The sequence below is a fragment of the Leptosomus discolor genome, chromosome 11 (genome assembly GCF_034619465.1).
Source record: "Leptosomus discolor isolate bLepDis1 chromosome 11, bLepDis1.hap2, whole genome shotgun sequence".
NCBI classification, from domain to species: Eukaryota; Metazoa; Chordata; class Aves; order Leptosomiformes; family Leptosomidae; genus Leptosomus; species Leptosomus discolor.
This window is the reverse complement of record NC_141401.1, coordinates 12,291,570-12,303,917: the sequence shown is the minus strand read 5'-3', so window position 1 is coordinate 12,303,917 and position 12,348 is coordinate 12,291,570. Positions and strand designations below refer to the sequence as shown.

The 12,348-nt window shown below is 38.0% G+C and overlaps 1 protein-coding gene across 2 annotated transcripts in view; it reads right to left on the bottom strand.

The window, feature by feature from the left end:
• FBN1 (fibrillin 1) overlaps positions 1-12,348 on the bottom strand; it is a 155,206-nt gene that overhangs the window by 117,954 nt on the left and 24,904 nt on the right. The window lies entirely within an intron of this gene.

Below are 12,348 nucleotides of genomic sequence, written 5' to 3'. Positions count from 1 at the left end.
ATAAAACCAAAACAACAACCACCAAAAAAAACCCACACCACAAAGACATCATTTCACGGAAAAAGGAAGGCCCAAAACTCTTCCACGTTTGCTCAAATTTCAGCATAACCTATATCCAACCAAAATGAATGCAAAGATGTCGTTTGGATTTAAAAGGGCTACTTCCACTTCATCAGAGGCTACTGGAGGACAAAATTCTCTATGTGTTAACCAATGTACATTAACACACATGCATTCAAGAAACACTCTAGAAATGAGAATTTCAAATGAAAGATTGTGCATGTAACACACAAGCCCAAAAGAAAAAGCACAATATATTATAAAACTGAAAGAGGTTGTATATATTTTGTTTGCTATTTACTCTCCTAGAATATTTCATACTCATCATCTTGAAATCCCAAATTGCTGCTAAATAAATATGATCCCATATAATGATGTTTTCTATACCCTACAGCCACAGGTAACAGTCTTCATATTTGTGGCTTACACCTTTGAGCACTTCTTACTTTTATCTAAAATTACTGATTGATAGTATTATGGTGGCAACACAGCACAGAGGTAATTACTTTCTCAATAACTTTTTACACCTTTTTGAAACCTGGCTGACAAGATCTGATCACGTCAACTCTGACCCCTAATTCAAAGCCAACCCAAGTCTTTGGGCAGCCCTTTCTTTGATGTGAATAGGTTCTGGATCACTTCCATAGTTACTGAGAAGTTTCATCCAGGCTTCATGTCTCTGAACAATGAAAGACTTCTACCTCTGAGTTTAAAATATTGATGAAACGTTTGAATATACAACTGATATGCGTATATGTGTGAAATGCATGTATAAACTACTCTCTGGACATAGCAAAATGAAGAATTGCAGAATAAATGTAAGCCATTCCCTGCAGGGTTTTGGCAATAGTTTACAATTAAGTGGCAAATCACCACTGCTTTTGATGTTCATTGTAACGTTAGCCATCTTGAACTCTTTTGATATTTCCTTGGATGCAATGGGCAGTCAACTAGACATTTCATTTGTGCTATTTAATGCAGAGTCATTACAAAATATTTTATAAGATTATCCAAGTATTTATGAACAAAGAATAGAAGATGCATGTGCATATGCACAAAACCCACCTAATTTGTCTAAATTATTTCAGACACTAAAAACCAAAATACTCATCAAGAATTCCTTCAGCAGACAAACATAAAGAACAGCGGCAGCCTCTCAGTAGTGGGAGGTGTCAAGAAGCTCCTGTAGCTGCACTCCAGACAACTACAATTTAAGTGTCAAAACTACCTCAAGTCTTCTGAGTAAGTCTCTCCTCCATTACACTGAATTCAAAGGAAGTGTTACTACTGATTTCAAACAGGACCAGGATACCACTCCTGGTACATTTTGGGGATAGTCAAATCATTGCAACAGCAGCAAGACTTTGCATCAGAGTAACAAAGAGAAATTCCTCCCAGCTTGAGGCTGAAGTGGACATCAACAACATAGGCTGAAGGAAGTTGCTATTTCTATTAAAAATTCTAAACAGCTGTTTTCAAGGCAGATTAAAAGATTTTTCAATGTTTGGATTCAACTCAAGAGCTTTATCTAATGCATACTTTGTATTTGAGTATTTGTTGAATTAGAAATTTAATAGAGCAGCTGAGTATTTTAAAATCTTTTGGAAGATGTGAAAAAGGGATGTGAACTCTAGCACACCCTGTAAAACATAAATTTCTTACCAAAAGAATATGTTATTCATGTGCTCTGTACATTAGGTCAATTATTACTCACTTTCTTTGGAGAACAACCAAGTGCCTCCACCCTTTATAACAGAGCACTGTAATCAACTGTAGTAAGAATAGCAGAATTATTCTAATACACGGTGGCTCAGGCTGTAGATCAAGAAGGCTTGAACAGTAAGAGACAAAGATGGATTTGCCACCATCTTTACTTTTTTTTTTTTTAAGAGGGGAAGAAATTAATGTTTCTTTGTACACCTTTATAAATAATTTCAATTTCACATAAATGAGGAAAAAATCATAAAAAGGAATGCTTTAAATGGGCCCTCCAATTTAAACACTTCTGTTATTTAATGACAAATTCCATAAACATTCTGATACCAATACTTCTTCCACTGCACGTCTTTCATTTCCGCTAACCCAATTTAACCTCTCATCTTCCTTGCAGTCAGCAGCTGTACAAAGCAATTTTTTTGCACTGACATCAGCAAGTGACTGAAGTGCTAGTGCTAGATTTAAAATGCCTTCTAAAAACATGACTTTTTGTATTGAATTTGGAACCGAGTTTGATACAACTTGTACTGTTAGTTTAATATAGTATCACCTTTCATGAAGCCATATCTTGTTGGGTTCCTGCTGGGGCCTGAGAGCTGAAATAGCACAAGGTTTAATGCATGGCACTTCGTTTTGCCCAGCCTGGCTCAGGCCAAGAGAAGCATTTCAAATTATTTAGATAACCACACAGATTAAATACCCAGCAAGATAGCTTGCTAAGTCATTCATCATTTGCCATTCCTGGACTGTGCTTGTGTCTAGCAATGTTTTTACTACAAGAGCCGTTCAGATGAATGGAATGCACATCTCCGCTGGGTTTCCCCTGCTCAAGCAGCAGTCTAAACTTCTCAACCTGCCTTCAACGCTCTCTTCCTGAAATGCATGATAACTATTTGGGTAGATCCCCTTTGCCACCTTCTTCTTGCCTATCTATCCCCCTCACCTGCTTCTCTTGCTTTTTCTTTATAAGCCCTTATAAGTCTACCCAATTCCAGTCTATTAAAACATTACCCTCTCCTTATTTCAATCCCTTGAAAAGGTCACAAATTGTCCTCTTATTACTCTTCACCTCAAGAATCAAGTAACTTGAATAATTCACACCATATGGGGCAGTTCAATTACAGGTATAGTATCAGCATCATTAAACTGCATCTTATCTTATCTTAAAGGCTAGTGGAGCCCAAGTAATCTAACATTAACTCTCCTTTCACAGCTATGTATCACTTACCTCTTTTATAACTGCCCATTTCAATGGTAGATCTTGTTGTCTTTAAAGTCTGCAGCCTGGAAATAATTTCTGACCCTGTGGTTCCTTTTGAAGCCTGTATTAATCCGACTGTAAAGCTGTCATACTACCATTTTATGAATCTCTTCAAGTTACCACCCATACTGTCCCACCGGGACATGGAGATTCTCATAAAGGCTTTCAGCATATCCCAGCAGGACAATTATAATTCATTGCTCACTGGTTTTACTATTGCCTCTTATAAACATTTCAAACTCAAGTAGTATTCTGTCACTGTACTGCTCAACTGAACTAAGATGTCTGGACATATTATTCCAGCACAGAGGCTAGCCCAACGGCCCTTGAAGAAGCAGTTCAGGGTGTCTCACTTTAAGATCCATCTTAATTGCTCTTTGAAGAAAGTGCATAGCATGTTCTTTCCACTGTATGTTTACTGCTTTGTTTCTTGCTGTAGTTCTCAGAAACTTAAGCAGACATACGAGCTTTTGAGATCCTAAAATCTCCCATCACTGAGGGACCCAGTTTCCTCCTCAGTCAAGTACCTAATGGCTTTCCCAACCTTTTTTTTAAGTAACAAGCAGAGAATACAGCCAGTGTCAAGTGCAAAAAGGAAAATTCCCCTGACAGTGCATCTGTAGTTGCTAGTATTACTAGGAGTTAAAACCATTCCCTATCCCACACCCCACGAACCACTGTAATTTTGTCATCTTATTTTATATTTTTAAACTAACTGTTCCATTTTTAGAATCTTATTAGGCAAGTAGAAATTACCAGCATAAAAAGTGCTTTCATTTCACGGCACTCAATCAATCACTGTCACAGGACAAACACCCTCTAGATAGTAGAACACACAAATAAAAAAAAAACAACACAAAACATCCAGGATTACGAATGCTTTGACAATGTTATCACTGCATCTTTCTTAAATGTCTATCAGGTCTGAATGATACCGTTGGAGGTGTTACAAATCACAGACTAACATATATTTTAATGCATTTTCCAGAAGGTGGTTGGACACAGTCCTGGGCAACCTGCTCTAGCTGATCCTCCTAGGACTAGATGATCTCAAGAGGTTCCTTCCACCCTAAACTATTCTGTAAGCTGAAATAGTGTCAGAAATTATCCTCTCTCCTCTGTAATTCTTACAGCTCTATTTAAAAAAAAAAAAAGTAAATACGTTCTTTGACAGGTAGGAGTCACTCCACTAAATAGTAGATGTGCATTTTAGTGTGCTGTCTGTTTTTGCTGGAGATAAACTCATTTCCCCAGCCTTGCTGAAAACTCATCTATTAATAGATTCAGTGAAGCCATTGTAAGCAGTGGGACCAATGAAAAGGACTTAACGTCAAAACCTGATGGCTTAATATTGAAACCAAAGAGCACTAAGACTGCTGTGTATACAGAAACAAGAAAGAAAATGATTAGTCTAATGAAATATCACTGAATTTGTTACAACTGCCGCGATGCCAGCAAGGAGTCTTCTGCTTCAGCACAGTGGAGCAAGGGCTTTATCCCACGCTGTGTGTAGTGGTGCAGGATGAAAGCATCAGCCACCAGCCACCACTTCCCCAAGGAGGTAAGAACTGTGAGCATACAGATTACTGCTAAGCTCCTGTCAGCACCTCTGTATTGGAAGAAAAAGCATTAAAGGGTCACAGCAGACCATTCATCCCAAGAAGTAAGGAGGAAATGGGGACAGAACTGAAAGTCCTGGCGATCACTGGGTAAACTTTGCAAAAAACATAAACGATGAGGACAGGGCCATTATAAAATACGACCAAGATCATTTGGTAAGCCAGGGTTAGTTGAGTTAAATGCTTTTTAAAAACAGTCACACACGAAGCCAAACATTCAGGATCAAGGAAAACAGTGCAGAGCCACCCTTTCAGAATGGGACCTGTAATCTTAATTCCACCACCACAAAAAGAAATTAAAGACTATGGCAGAGCAAACTGTTATGCTAACCTACCTGTGCTAGTTTAGCCTGGGTAATACCTGCAATAGACACACAGTAAATGTATAAGATCATAATCAAAAATCAGGTGCTTACAAGGTTTCATATTTCTTTTCTTAAAATATAAAACCATGTGTGTATATATGACTGTACACACACACACATGCACTTTTTAAAAATTTCATATTTTTTAAAAATTACTTATCCCTAGCCTGTGTACGTCTTTCTACAAAGAAAAATATTGAATCTTGGTTTCTTTACACAAGGAAGTTCTGCCTTTTTCCAAAAGGAGTTTCTTCTGGATAAGGAGTGCAAAGCTAGGCTCTATTTTACAGCAGAGCAGAATTTGGAGAGCGATATGTCTCTTAGGGCTCCTTTCTTTTCCGACCTTATTTAGGCCTCTTTTCCTACAGCATTTTCTCTAGAGTGCCAAACCGTACAAGCTGTCACCGAAAAAAGAAATATAAAAACCACTCAGTTATTATTCACGAACTTCTCAAGGGCAATTGGAAGCGTGACTGTGACTGTCCTTACGGATGCTCTTAGGCAGTTGTTTCTTACAAATTTTTGTGACTTTTACGCTGAGATGGCATATGAGATATCTTTCTAAATGTAACAGTTTACTTCAGAAAAGTTTTAATTCTTACAGAGATTTCATAACTCTGTTACAAATATGTTGCAAGGAAACTCAGATGTGATAAAACTGTTGCACTGACCATTTCAAGCACCTCTGCTTAAGATGCACTTTCATTAGCAGTTTGCAGTTGACTTACTATATGTACTAAATGAAAGAACTGGTTTACTTGGAAATGCCCTTGTCAGTTTATCCATGCATTAGGTACGATCTATGATGTTTTAAAAGACGTTCTCTTTTCTTTGTTAGAACTGACCATCACAGAACTTTTAATCACTTTAAAAAACAAACAAACAAAGAAAAAATGAAGTCCATAACATAAACTTGACTGAGGATCATACACACTGATATTTGATTTTTTTTCTGTTGCAACAGTAACAAAAATTTTCAGCTCCAGGTAGGAGTCACCATTTTGAAAGAACTTTTTCTATGGAAAGCTTCGTGAGAAATTAGTTGTGCTCATCTATTTTAGTCTACAAGTTTTGTAGAGACCCAGGAATTGGGAGATGGCTGAAATTACAAAAATGGGCATATTACAATGGTACTAAGAGAGCAAGAACAGCTTGAAGACACTCATTCTGAAGGCCTCGAATGCAACACCATGCAGCAATGACAACAAAAATCAATAAAAGCTGACTCAATCTTTCCACACACAAAAAAAGCTCACTCTCGTGACACAACGCATCAGACAGATTCTTCCCAGTTCTCTCTGGAGCTCCACATAGCACAGATCTGGTAGTGCAGGCCATTCAGGGAAGCTGTATCTTTCAACCGCCTGCACTGTGTATATAAAAGTCCTATCTGTATTAATGTAACATTCCATAACCAAACAAACATAGACATCTCTTTGTGTATATAACTTCAACAAAACCTCTTGATGAAAGCACAGGCCTCCGCTCCTCATTTCTTAAGACACTACAAGGCAGATCACAAGTACCACGCGCAGACAAAGCCAGCGCAAAGTTCAGCCCCTGTCTGCAATGAAAGCAGAACTGAATTTCTTGCATAGCAATCGCAGGCCATGGGCTGCCAGCACTGGAGGCAGGCATCAGGTTCAACAACAAAGCTGTCTGCAGCACCAGGAGAACAATCTCAGTGATTCTCATGTGAGTCCATTCAACGTCCTACATGCAAGAATCAAATCTTACAGATTAGAACAATGCAGCTACTTCATTCAAATGTTTGTATTGTAACTTATACCAAAATACGGGGTCCTCAATTTGTGATTAAATTTATATGCATCTCCACTGCTACAACTAAAATCAAATCAAATGAAAACAAAGTCCAAATAATACTTTTCTGCACATGTAAAGGTCATTGCCCTTAGCAGCCAATCAAGAAGGCACGGAAATACAGAAAGGGCTGCCAAACAGTTGAATGAAATCTTTGGATTCGGATTTGTTTGACTGAAATCAAAACTTAATTTGGAAGAAAATTTAAATGTTCAGCTTCATATACAAAAGTTGGAGCCCTCATATCTCATAAGAGCCCTAAGCCCATATGTACTGAATCATTTATATAGATCTTGATTAAGCTTTAAGCATATATCTGAAGAAACATTTTAAAACTTCCTATGGGATATTTTCAGACGCACAAAGCATAAAGCAAGCAACACAGGACAGGTTATAAGGTATATTTGCAAGGAGCAGAACAATGGAGAAAAGCCTTTGCATACACAAGAGCCTAAAAATGCTTTTTGGCATTAATTAAAAGTACTGAGTTCTGATCTAGAGATCTATTGATTATATTGCCAAGTATTATAATCCATCTTAAAACACACACAGTTATTCTGCAGAGGCTGACTTCTCCACCATTAAGCTGCAGCTTCAGTTTTAAAAATTCAAAAACTCCTCATCCATTTATCTCAACCTCTTTTATAGAAAAGATAATGCAAGACACGGAAAAACATCAAGGACGGCAACAGGTATTAAATTTATTTTAAAGACAGCAAAACATCACTCTGATCGAATACATTTATCTTCAGCCTGAAGCCATTTTTCGTAATTTTTCAAGGGAAAATCGTGTGCATGAATCCTTATTTGAGGCCTTCAAGCTTAGCCATCCTTTCGTTTGCTGCTATAATCCTGTACATGCATTCATGTTACAGGGCTGCAGAAACTACATGTCTATGTCAACAGATGTGTTTCTTGGAAGACAGCTACAGAAATCAAGTTTATTCAAATGTTTGCCAGCTACCATATGCTGCAATACTACTTTAAATGCAACATAAGGCTTTGGGAACATACTTTTACTGCTATCTACACTTTGTTATTTACTTTCCATTTAGACTAAATACCAGAGACGGGGCACACTAAGGGGTGCAGTGTCCTCTTTTGAAAACATTCTACCCGTTGTAATATTTAGAAAGAAAAAACCATACACAGCAATACACTACTCTCGACCACTTTAGCGGCTGCCCTTTCATACAGAGGCTCTGGGAAAGATATTTTTACATATGGCATTAATTCTGGGAACTTTTAATAATAGCCAGATATAATTAAAAATTATGCAAAAATTCCTGCCATGAAGAGAGCAGTACAGAAACGACTCTGTCTGAAGAAAACGCAATCATTTGCTCATATTCTGAGTCCAGAAAAAACCAAAACACACGTGGTACATTTTTAATATTTGAACTACATCAGGCCCAATTCTGCTCCTATGCGAAGCGAGTGGCAAACCTCCAAAATGCAGCAGGATTGAGCCCCTGATGTTGTAACAAGCATTCAAATAAACAAACAGGGCTGTAACACATTCTAAGCTTCCACTGTGTTCCTCTAAATGGATCCAGACAGAAAAAGAAAAGCACATTTCACTGCATTTCTGCAACACAAGGATAACAACAATGTACTATTCTATATCATATAGAATTCACCCTCTTAAAGTGTAATCATCCAAATATCCAAAGAGAAACAGATTCAAAGAGTCAAGAAAGCTTTTATGCACAAGTTTGAAGGACACAGTTCTACCAAATCTGATAGGGATATCTGATCTCTTTCTGAGCTTCTAACATCACTTTTTCCTCTGGACTTTCATAAAATGCATGACATAGGGATATTTTCACATGACCCAAACGTGGGCATCTCACATAGCCAGCTAAATCCCCTAGGCTCTTTTACAGACAATAAAAAGAGCTGTCAATGTTCTGAGTCATCCTCAGGGGAACATAAGCAAGAGTCTTTGCTCTCAATCTCTTCAGCAACTCTGAAAGGAACTGCAGAATCAAACTCAATCAAGTTATTCAGCATTAAAAGTTGAATAACGTAAAGACGGCATCCAGCTTTTAACCAATAGAAAAAATTTTGGGTTTTCTTGCATCTTCATTTTCTGTTACCTGTGACACTTTCTCATTAACAATGTGACTAAATGATATGCTAAAAGCTGAGTGCACCTCTCAGATTTTCACTGACTCTGAAAGCTTGGGCCAAAATCCAGCAAGGCCCTTAAGCACTTGCGTAGTTTTAGGCATATTGACATCTCAGGTTTGAATTTAAATGCATGTCAAAGCCCATCACTGGATCGCAGCCAGAGAACTCAGCACCTTCCAGAAGGAATCCTTGAAGTTAAAATTTGAACCGAGCCAATATCCATGATATATTTTCCTCTCTGGACTATGTATTTTAAATGTCTCTTAAATTGCTGTAGGAAGCATTTCCAACTCCACTACACTTTTACTGTTTAGCTTATGTCAAGTTCACCTTTTTGATGAACATTATCCCACAGAAAAGCCAGGTCTGTTGTACTTATCATACACCTGCATACACTTGACAGTACACACAGGAGGCTTCCCACACCCTGGAAAGGTGCCAACCATCATACACAACAGCTTAGGAGGTAATGACACATGTACCACTTTTGACCATGCCACAGTTACTGATTCAGCTCTGATGAAGTGTATCTGACCAGTGACATGGTACATACTCCCGGAATACGAAGAAGAACTCCATTGATAAAAATGAATCTAAAAATTCCTTTTTCTTGTGCTTATACTGTTTTATACCATCATTAACACTTCTAAGACACACAAAAAGCAACTTGTGTGCCAAAACTGTCCAAGGCCAGCTGCTACCCTCTCAAAGAATGCCTGAATAAATACATAAAATACTCATGCCACAAATTTGATGGAGTTTGCTGCACCGGGAAAGCAGCAGGTCTTTCACCAGATAACGCCCTTTCATTGTGCATGTATTTGAAGCTATTGACCTACACAGAAGTCTTGTAAATCTTCATTAACAATCATATGGTCAGCATTTACTGAGGTAATACCAATCAGTCTAATTTGTATTAGAAATATGGACTAAATTTATGGAAAAACTACTTAAAACAGTAGGCACAGAACTACACAACTTGCCTCTGGGTGCAAGAAACCAGCTCTAACTTTGCTACAACCACCTGAAACGTTTTAATTGTTTTCCATATTAGATTACTGGAACAAGCCCCACGAATTTGGTTGCCTCAACATTGTTTTATTCAAGACAGTTCTAAGCTACAACACATGCAGCAAAGGCTGGAACATTCTTTGGTCTGTGACATACGTGCCACAGACACTCTGTGACTGTTACTACTAGGTTGATGCTTGTAGAGAAAAGCACTGCGTGATATGCAGCAGTAAATTACTTACATCACTCTTAGCTTGTGGCATGGCATAACCTAGAAGTCAAACCACAGCCAAACAGATGGAGAATGAGCATGCCATGAAACCGTATCACTTCACATTACATTTATAACCAGAAATGATGTTTTCAAAACAATCTGCCTCTCCTGCTTCCCCCAGAAATGCAATAGTTTAAGAGACTATTTCTCTTGAGTAATTTCCTTTCTCCCACTCACCCTCCACAAACAGAGATGCTTGGGTTTTGTTTTGTTCTACCATTCCCCCCCCCCTCCTTTTTTTCTTTCTAATGAAGACACAGTTTCACTTTACAAGGCATGAATCTTGTCAATTTACTGGATAACATCCATCCACATATACATCAGAAGCCCACGAGGGAGTGTCACAAATCCACATAACTTTCCAAAGCTAGATTCAAAATATGGACCTCTTACTTAGCTGACAGATGTGTAAAATCATATGCAGCCAGACGACTCCCTGATGACCACACAGGTGCATGTGCTGAACAATGCAAGTTATTCTGACTAAGACCAACATTAGCTTATACTTGAAAAGTTATCTTCAGAAAGTTTTTCTGATGGCATAATGTGATTCTGGGACCAAAAACCACCACACCCTTTTTAGAGGAGAGGAACATATTAGCTCAGCTAGGTAGAGAGACCGCAGGAAATCTCTGTGAAAGAAGCCAAATTTCAGCAGTTTTCTAGGAAGATATGACTATCATTTGGCCTCAATACTGCAGTGAGCATTAGCCAGGAATACTACAACTCATTAATGTCTATTTTCTCTGTTATTGATAACTATAGAATCAAACACTAAGTGTTCTAAGTAAAACCGCCTATAGGCGAGGCATGTAAGTTACAGATTCCCACCTCAGTTGTGCTCAGTAACATGCATGAGATTTCATGACAGCATGATTTGGCTCAAATGGCTCTGTGTCACCAATTTCTCACTCCACCCAACACAAGGCAGGAGCCCTGAGGGACGGGACTGAAGCTGTTAGCAGGCTTCAGCCTTGAAACTTGCCCTAATGAGGTGGAGTTAAACTGGTCCCAGATCAGGCAACATAAAAGCAGCACTGAACAATCTTCTGAACTTACACTTTATACCTCCTCACCGGAATGAAGTTTGAACTACTTTTACATCTGAGTGGACAACTAGCAAGACTTCACACAGTGCCAATACAGTAATTTTATCTGCTGTAGAGAGTGCAGGAAACACCTGCTTCATCCTACTGTCTGCTCTAGCCCAGAATGAAAGGCTTTGGTCCCCTAAGATTTGTTGTTCTGCATCACCCACCCATTCTGCCCATACAAAAAAGCCAACCGTTACTCCCACTGCAGCACTGACAGTGGCGAACATCAGACAAAAATGTCATGTGCTAAGCACATCCCCTACATGCAAGCCCAAAATCAGGTTATTAATGTCTATTCTGTCCCAAGTTCATAGATATGCAACACAACCTGCTGAATAAGTAATATGTATGAATATCGAACCAAGCAAATCAATTGATAGCTCTAACAAATGAAAATGTTTTCTTTTTAATATTACAAAATTCAACAGAAGATATATACCTAAACATTGTTCACTATATCTCTCTCAAATAAAACATTAAATTGGTTTAATAATCCTAAAAAAAAAATCCATATACCAGGTAAGAGAGTTGGTATAGTTGTGTTTTCACCTGGAAACAGCTGTGATTATTATTAAGGATACACAAATAAGAAGTTAAAATTGGTAACAATAAATCTGTACAAAATGGAAAGAACAACTAGATAAACTCTGCCAAAACAAAACATGCCAAAGACAGCATCAAGATGCTGCTTATCATTGATAAGCAAATGTATCAGAGATACAAAGAGCTTTTCTGATGACTTAGAAACAGAAGTTTGAGTAAAAACATTTTCTTAGTATTTTTATTTGCCACTTCTTCCACTGGAGTGTTTTCATAGCAAAAAAGTAAACAAAAGAAAGGCCTTAATCAACTGCATGTGTGTTTTATCCTGGTCTCTATCCTTACAAAGCTCACATACGGCTAAAAACGCTACTTAAAACCTTATTTTCAGTCTTGAGTCCAACAAAACAAACCAAATCAATTCAACTATAGATTAGAATAGGTAATGGCTCGA